Genomic DNA, 9,282 nt, shown 5'->3' with positions numbered 1-9,282 from the left:
GGTCATTCCTCACATCAGGCATACATATGGTGCGAATGATCATGAATCATGCATCTATACTAAACATGTAATAAGAGATGAGTTCTAGGTATAATGGAGATGGGCCTAGACGGCCTACTTACCACAAGTTTGGGCCTATCAGTGGGCCTTAGGGAGAGTTATAATGCGGACATTTAACCAACATTATCAATGTGGACGTCAAACCAGCATTGCTCCCAAGGTGTGGCCCGTTATAAGTGTCAATACATATGCTATGGTGGAGTCACACTATAAGGGACATTATGTTCATCCTATTGGGCCTTGACCCGTGGGCCTCCAGTACATCAAATGGGCCTCATAATACGGGCCTAATGCAAATCAAGGCGGGCCTCAACAAGGACCACTAATACATGAAGATGGGCCTCCACAATGGGCTTTAAATTATCTCCAACACAGTTGGACAGTTGGATGAAACACATACATCATGATGGAGGGCGTGATTTACAATACATACATAGGCGGGTCCTAAGTAGGACTCACCATAATGCTTGTTCTCCACCCAGCCTAGGGCCCAATATAATGTTTATTTTCCACCCAACTTAGGGCCCATTATAATGTTTATTTTCCACCCAACTGTTCATAAGATCATGTGGACCAGGGTAGGGCCCACTAAAATATTTATTATCATCCAATCTATTCATAAGGTCACGTGGGCCTGAATAGGGCCCACTGTAGTATTTATTTTCCATACAAAATGGGCCCAATGCTATATTTATTTTCTGTCCAAAATGGGCCCACAGTCATATTTATTTTTCACCCAACCTGTTGATAGGCCACGCGGACCAGGGGGCCCACCATACTACTTATTATTATTATTATTATTATTATTATTATTTATTTATTATTATTATTTTTTTTGTTGGCGTGGGAGTTCACGTGGACCAGGCCCACGGTTATGTTTATTTGCCATTCCAACTATTGAAGAGCCCCCAAATCTAGGGCCCACCGTGATGTGGTCCACGATCCAGCCCACCCATTTTGTGTGTCCCACTGGACTAACGGTCCAGACCAAATTTCAGTGACATCCAAAACTCTGGTAGGCCCCACCAAGTGATTTTACATGTTTTGGCATGTCTTCACATGATTTTAAATGGTATGGCCCACCTGAGTTCCGTATAAGGCTGATTTTCGGAGTGGACGTGTGGACTGAGGGGACCCATCAATTGCACGGTGTTGATGGTTGAAAGCATCAAGGTGGGGCCCACAGCTGGGGCCGTGAGCCCCAGCCCGGTCGCTGGCAGAGCCTGCTACGTGCGCTGACGGCAGCAGCAGCTGCCTTAAGTGATATTTTTTTTTTTTTTTTGAAAACTAATTTTTCCACGGTTTTCCCGGGGTAGGGCCCTTATCAGATCGATCCGATCCCGCCACTGGTCCCTGTAGGTTGATACAATCCCATAGAGTCCAATATTGGGATATTTCAGACATACAGGAGCATCAGGGAGGTATTTTAATGGTAATACCGCTATTTCCTTTGGTATGGCCCGCTTGGTTATCAGATTAGTCCAAATTTTTGGTTCAACGGCTGAAATGAACTGGGTAACGGAATAGACGGCTTAGATTATATATATACATCAAGGTGGGGCCTGCATGAGTGGCCCACCATTTGGCTAGCTCGTTAGTACCTCCCATGCTATTTTACACTTCTCAGTTTGCCAATGTCCAGCGTCCAGGGACGCTGGACGGCATGCACAAACACATTGCTGTGGTGGGTCCCACGTAGATGTGGCCCACCAACATATATGCATATAATATATATATTATATTATATATATAATACATATTATATTATATATATTATATAAAATATAACATATATACATATATTTATATATATATATATAAATACATTGGGTCCATCCAAACAATGGATGGTGTGGATCATCACCTGCAATAGAGTGGGCCACACCGTCTGATGTAGATGGACGGGGTAGATGTAGCACATATTGGTGGGATCCACACCATTACAAAGAAAGAGAGAAAGAGAGAGATAGGGAGAGATGTACGGTGAGATAGAGGAACCCCGCCACTATGGGCCCTCTTGATTAAATCACATACATCCAAATGGGTCCCACCAACAAGTGGGCCCTAAAATTTAAAATAATGACAAATCACCCACCTTATCTTCCTTCTTCTTGGTCCCTTAGACTCCAATGCTCCTTAGCTTCAACTTTGATGGAGGTTGATGGACTTTTGATGGTGGGGATGAGAGATGAGAGGGTGTAGATGGAAGATGGAAGGTGGACCACACTTGTGGTTTGGGAGAGAAGTGTTGGACGTGAGAGGCTTGGGTTGCTTTGAGAGATATGAGAAATGAGAGAGAGAGGGGTGATATGGATGGGTGAGGTGTGATGGGGGATGGTTTGGGTTGAAAAATTGTAAAAGGGGTATGGTTGATATTGAAAATGGGAAAAAGAGGAGTGGTGAGGTGGAAAGAGGGTAGACTTTTGAAAAAGGTGGAGATGGGTTGTTGTACTTGAGGTATAGGATGCTTTAATGGTTGATTGATGGGACTAATTGTAGAGATTCCCTCGAAATTCGCAACGCGCGGTGTTTCTTCGAAATAAACGCTGATCGGCATCTTCTTGCCTGGGTATCGGTTCGGTGCGCAAGTCACGGCGTTGGAACCGCGGCAACGACGCGGTCGCTATGATACAACTTTCGGATCAAGCCGACGTCGGTGCGCGGGACCTAGCTTAGGATCGTGCGCAGACACCGAATACGGTGCGAAGGTTGCCGGAATTTGACCGGAAGGACCGCGGAAGCTAACGGAACAGTACGGACTAGGACACGGGTCTTACAATTCCATTAAACATTCCAAGGTGGAAAAACCTCATGAGCTAAGAACGGTGGTCATGGGACACTATACCTGAACTGTTGGCCTAAGCTGGGTGGCGAGCCCCCCGTAGTGACCATTGAGTTACTTAAATTGGTTGAATGTAACTGGAATAGTAATGGTTTGGCTAATCATGCATTTATAGCATATTAGCGATGACAGGTAGCTAATTTTGGATGCTTTAGCACGTGCCTTAGATTTATCTGGGTATCGTTTCGCTAGGTCCTAGACCACCGACTATCGACCTATTTTAATGATTTGACACCATGCTGTAAGAGATATGCTACGCTGGTGACTGGTCTTATGCATGGGTGACGAGCCCAAGTTTGACTGGATGAGCATCCCTAGGACGATTTGCATTCATACATCCATGCATTTTAATAAGATTGCATCTTATCTGTTTTGGAATGTTTCATTATTTTTCTTTAAACTATGTTTGCTAAGGCAACGATGTGAAATCTTAAGGAAAATTCACACCAAGTTGGCTACTCATTCATCAAATATCCAACCGTACAGAGTATGTAGGAGTAGATGAAGAAGATGGTAGCACCGGCCCTAAAGGCATGATAGCAGGATCTGAAGGTGGATATTATGGAGATGAGCCGCAGCTGGAGGCAGCTGAATATTTTGGCTTGAACTAGTAGATGCCGTATTTCTTTATTGATGTTTTGGTACCTTAAAACTTATAAATTTTGTAATTAAGGCCCCCAACTGAGTGGGCCAGATATTCAAATTTCATGATATTATCCCTGCTTGCTTATGCTATCGTACTCTGATTTTGATATTTCCACTAGCTATCTGAATTATTAACACTCTGGTTTCTAGAACGAGTCTTGTACTCGGGTACTGGGAACTGGGGCGTTACAAGGATGCTTGAGGATGTTGTTGAGTATGACTTCGAGTTGAGCCTGTAGTTTTCCATCGTTCAGTTATTAAGCTTGTCAATTCAACCCTCTCTTGTTGCAAGGGTGATCGAAGCTCAACAGGTAGACCAAACATTGTAGGATTATCGAGCAGAGGCCACGTCCAAGGTCAGTCGAATTGACAGATTGGGTTTGATGGCGGACTCCGTTTCAGAGGTCAGTTGTGTGTTCTGGATATTCCAGAGTTGCATGGAGATCTTATGACCGACACACACCGATCGAGGTTTACTATCCACTCCAACTCCACCAAGATGTATCGCGATATGAGGAGGCAATATTTTTGGGTTAGGATGAAGCGTCAGATTACTAGTTTTGTGGCCGATTGCGACACCTGCCAGCGTGTCAAGGTTGATCATCAGAGGCCTCCAGGTTCCTTGCAGCCATTGAGTGTCCTATTATGGAAGTGTGCAGCACCCCGAATTCCATCGACCGAGTAGGAACTTAGCTGCTGAATTTTTGAGTGACACGTATGCCCTAATGGGCCCCATATGCAATTGTAAATGAAGTATCCTGTGGGCAATGGAGAATTAAACTAAGCATAGTGTAACAAAATCTCATACAGAAATGTCAAGTGCTACTAATAAAACAAACATCCAACATAAGATCGAAATGTCTAAAATAATATCCAACCAGGGATCTAGTCCCATCCATACAAACAACCTAAAATGAATAAAGCCCTGGCCCAGTCTCACGATCGTCCACCAAACTAGTATGATCCGCCAAAGGTCTGGAAGTACATCCGCTCCTCCTCATCATCCACACCGGCATCCTCCAGCGCGTCCAACTCCAGTGTCCCTACATCTATGCTAGATTTTGGTTGGCGTTTTAGAACACCGTCCCAGAGTGGGAGTGAGTAGCTAACTCAGTGGTACCATGAACAATAAGTTGCACAAATTATCATGCACAAGAGTAAATTTAGTGAACAACATATATCATAGAATCCTAGATACTCTAATTAATGTAAATGCATGATTTAATGATATGATGCATGCCTCTCACCACCAACACTCCCATGGTCTTATGGTAAATGTGGGGTTTAGGAGGAATAAGAACTGATGTGGTAAGTTATGAGTGGTTGGGGAGAGAGAAACGCCACGTGGTGCACTATCATTGGCTCTTGGGGTTGGTAAAATGATAAATAATACTGGCTAGAGACAGCTGTTGCTCGAAGGACACACGCATCCGGTGAGTGGAGTTAATTGGAGTACCACCGGTGATAGTCAAACTACCGCTCGGGCTGGGTTCGGGCCGAGCTCGAGCGTGTGGGCCTCATATGGTGCACCGGTTCGTCCGATAGTCTTCTTCTAGGCTTTTGGGTTCGAATGGGTGGGTTTTCATGCTGATCTAGCTCTGATGGGTTTTAGGTTTGGAATTTCGAGTTGGTTTGTGAGGTTCTAAGGGTTCGGGTTTGGGCTTGGGTTCGAGTTAAGGTTTGGGGTTTACTTGGTTTATTGATCATGGTCCGAATTTGTCCTTGCCTTTTCAAGGTGTTAGCCTGGGTGGGGTGTCTATAGATGCCCCTCTTTGGCTGAGGTTGTGAGCAACCGAAGGTCAAAGCGAGTGAACACCCCACCCTTCTGGTCAGAAAGGATAGTGATTCAAATCTGTTGCCTGCCATTGTATCATTGTCAGCTGATTGTATGAAAAAGATATGACTTGCACATATTATGAGGGTTAACGAAAACATTGTGATTGTCCCTGCGCGTTGGTGTGGCATTACGGGTCACCAATCACAACCCTTTCACGTTAGATTGTTAATAGGATTGGAGGGTAAGTCTGAAAAGTAGGGCCTTTACGCATTGGTGCGGCTTTATAAGGATTCCCGTACTATTTGGTCTATTGTTCCTTTGCTATGTAAGCACCCTAGGAGTATTCGTTTTGTTTGATCATTAAAGTGGTTAGCTACTATGCGCGTTGATGCAACCTTATGGGGAACTCACTACACCGACTTGAACTCGATCAAATTTTACGAATATCCCGGACTAGGTATATATAGGTAATCTTTTGCCATGTAGTCTGCTAATTCTGATACTTTGGTTACAATGGATTGTTGTCACTTTGAGTTTGATTATTCTTTCCAGAGATAGATCCACTCATTTCTACTAGCATTCATACGACTGTCCAGATATAAAGATTAGGACAGTCGTACATGTATTATATATGGATTCGATCATCCTTCGGGGAAATCGGGAGAGATCGAATCTTATTTAGATGTTTGCACTGACTGTAATTGGAGAATATGAAAGATTCCTCAGTACACTGTGCGACGTGTGCTCTTTTTTTTTTTTTTTGAAAATTTTGTTTGAAAGCTATTCCCTTTGGAGCTAGACTCTTTGGAGATTTTATTTGAAAATATTTTTTTGGATTTTTTTTGAAAAATATCCGTTCGATCTCGCTGGTGGGCATCGTCGTTTGGTTTTTATTTGTAAAAAATTGATAAATGGCCTCCACTAATAAATTAATGGGGTTAATGGTTTGAAATATTTTTTAGATTTTTGAAAGATCCATCTGATCTCACGGGTTGTTGTGATCATCCAGTTTTTATTATAAGAAATTGACAGATGGCCTCCACTAATAAATTAATGTGGCTAATAGTTTGAAATATTTTTTTGGATTTTTCGAAAGAACTGTCCGATCTTGCTGGTGAGCACAGTCGTCCGGTTTTTATTGTACGGTTCAGATAAAAAAGTCAGATGGCCTCCACTAATGGAATAATGAGGCATCCAATCATCATTTATTAGATTTCTTGAAATTTTCCCATTTTTTCCAACAATATATCTTTTCATTTTATCAAGATTCCCAATTTCTCGCGAGATTTTGAGATGAGAAACCACTTTTCATGGGGAATCCTATCTTTTCCTCTTTTTGTCTTTTCTTGTGTTGTTATCTAATGGACCAAGGAAAGATCCGGACATCCCATCTCATCATGGGGGACAAGCCCACTGTCCCATGCAATTCTGGTCAGGGGCGGCAGTCCGATTACCGCCGATTCGAGCGTTTGTCTGCTGGTTCGAGCTGAACACAGGTCTGATGGATGTGGCCTCCTTCCCTATTTGTTTTCACTTCCTGGACGTCCAGGGACACCATTGTTGTCCCTGGAAGCTCTCTTTGGCCTCTGATCTTGGCGATTTTTCTTGATCTCTCTCCTTCTCTGTTATTCAGGTGGATGATCCATGGATTTTATTATGTTTTGTTTTTGGTTGGATCCTCTCTATATGATATTTTTGAAGGAGTTCATCTGTGACCTTGAATCTTCTTTTGGGCCTGGGTAGGCCATGATCGGGACCGTTGGATCATTTTAGTCAGATCTCAACTGTTGGATCTTGCTATTTTTTTGGGCCAAAGAGTTGGCTGGATTTTTCTATTTTTATTTGTTTATTATTTTTATATTTTTTTTTAGAGTGGGGTGTGATAAGAAAGGGAGCCCCACTCTTTTATTTGGTTTTTGTCTCTCTCTTTCTCCCCTTTCTGTGATGATCTGGACCATAAGATGGATGATTTAGGGCCCACTTGAGCACTTGGATGGTATGGATCTTGATGGCGGGCCACCACTTGTGAAGTGGGTCACACACTTTAGCTTGATTTTTTGGATTCTATGGATGAAGGTTTTCAAATGGGCCCCAAATCATGATCCTGATTTGGTCAAATTGGAATATACCTTGATTTGGCTATGTAGTCCCTAGAGATTATCTTATGAGAATATGGACTTATGGAAGTGGGCCTGAATTATGGACAAGTGGGCCGATAGAATGGGCCTTGGAGAAGTAGGCTTTGAGCCTTAGAAACATAGGCCTTTGAAAATGGGCCTTGATGGGCTTTGTTCATTTGGGCTTTGATGGGCCTTGTAGAAGTGGGCTCTTGAAAGTGGGCTTGGGCCTTGAAAACATGGACTTTTGAAAATGGGCCTTGATGGGCTTTGTGTATTTGGGCTTTGATGGGCCTCCTGCAGCTGGCTTGGGGCAGATATTTAGCACGAATTTCAAGGCAGTGATGGGACAGGCTGCTGTTGTCAGGGATCAGGGTACCGGTCCAGTCAGCTACTGGGGTACTTTGGGTGCTGCAGCTCTTGGAGCGTGTACTTTCTAGACTGCTCTCGATGTGGCGGTCGTTGGAAGCTCGAGCCCACCTGTTGCAGCTTTTTCAGGATACGCTTCGGGATGCGTTGGGTGAGTTAGGCTTTTTTCGGCATCATGAGATAAATCTGCTGGATGAGGGTATGCCCATTTTTGACGATTCACCTGTGGATCCAGGGTTCCAGATTGTAGAGGGCATACCTGTTCGGACCTGCCGATTGCAGCCACGCGGCACTTGTTCTGAGCGGTTGCATATCTGGATTGAAAGTCTGACCGAGTCTGAGATCTTTGAGTTGGGCTCCCTGGGCTTTTGAGAGGTTCTTCATTTTTACCAAGTTTGCCTAGATTGGCGATTGTTGAGTGCGGCTTCGTATGATTGGGTTCCAGCGTTGAACCTATTTTCCTTCAATGATTTGGAGCTGGCCCATCTTTGAAGGAGTTTGTGCGCCTATCTGGTCTTCCTCTTACCCGGGAACCTTATGTTCCTTCATCTAAGCCGGTTCGTCCTATTGACCTGACCTCCTAGTTTGGATTTCCAGCTGTTTTTCCCACTGTAGAAGGTAAGGCCGGTGAGCTTTCGCTTGAGCTTCTGTATGATCACTGTTCTATTGCTCGAGGAGGCCCTAGATCCAATCGTCAGCTTCAGTGCTTGAATGCACTGATATTCTGTGTCCTGGCTGAGCTGCTCTTCTCAGGCTAACGACAGTCATCGTTGGTGGTTTTACTAAATGTGTTCCGCCGCGTTCTGTTCCATAGGGGCATCATTTCTATGGTGTTGGTGGAGCTCTTTTTGGGCTTGACCGAGTGCTCTCTTGGTCATACTCGCATCCTTCGAGGCTGCTGCTCATTCCTCTAGGTATTCTTTGCACTTGTCTTCTTTCCTTTCCTCTGCTTTGTTATTTGCTTGCAACTTGAGCTCGACTCGTACCTTTCTCCAAGTATGGTTGTGGGAGCATCTTTATATGACCCCCCCGCTTGTGTGGCCTGTCTCTCGTCGTGTCGACATACTGTCTCTGTTGCTTGATGGCCTTCCTCTTGATGTGGAGGCTACTGAGTCATTGTACCGTCGTATGCTTTCTTAGCTCCGAGGATGGGAGATTAGCTGGGAGGCTCCATGGCTTTGCCATACCCCTTTTAATTTGCAGTGCAACTCGCACTCCTCTGTTGTTGCTGGGCCTTCGAGGATACTGCTCTTATCATCTTACTCGCTTCTTCCAGCAGTTTGGCTTCTGGTAGGATGTTCCGGACTTTGCCTTTTCTAGATTTGGACATGCTTCTCTTCCTTTTAACTTGATTACTATGTATCAACGAGTCTGGATTTCCTAGCGGGGCTTTTTGAACGTGGTGGCTCTAGAGTTTGAGTCTTGGGCTCCACTCTTGGCGACAGTACCTTACCAGCGATGGGTAGCAGAGC

This window comes from Magnolia sinica, chromosome 1 (assembly GCF_029962835.1).
Source record: "Magnolia sinica isolate HGM2019 chromosome 1, MsV1, whole genome shotgun sequence".
NCBI lineage: Eukaryota > Viridiplantae > Streptophyta > Magnoliopsida > Magnoliales > Magnoliaceae > Magnolia > Magnolia sinica.
Note: the sequence above shows the minus strand (reverse complement) of the source record.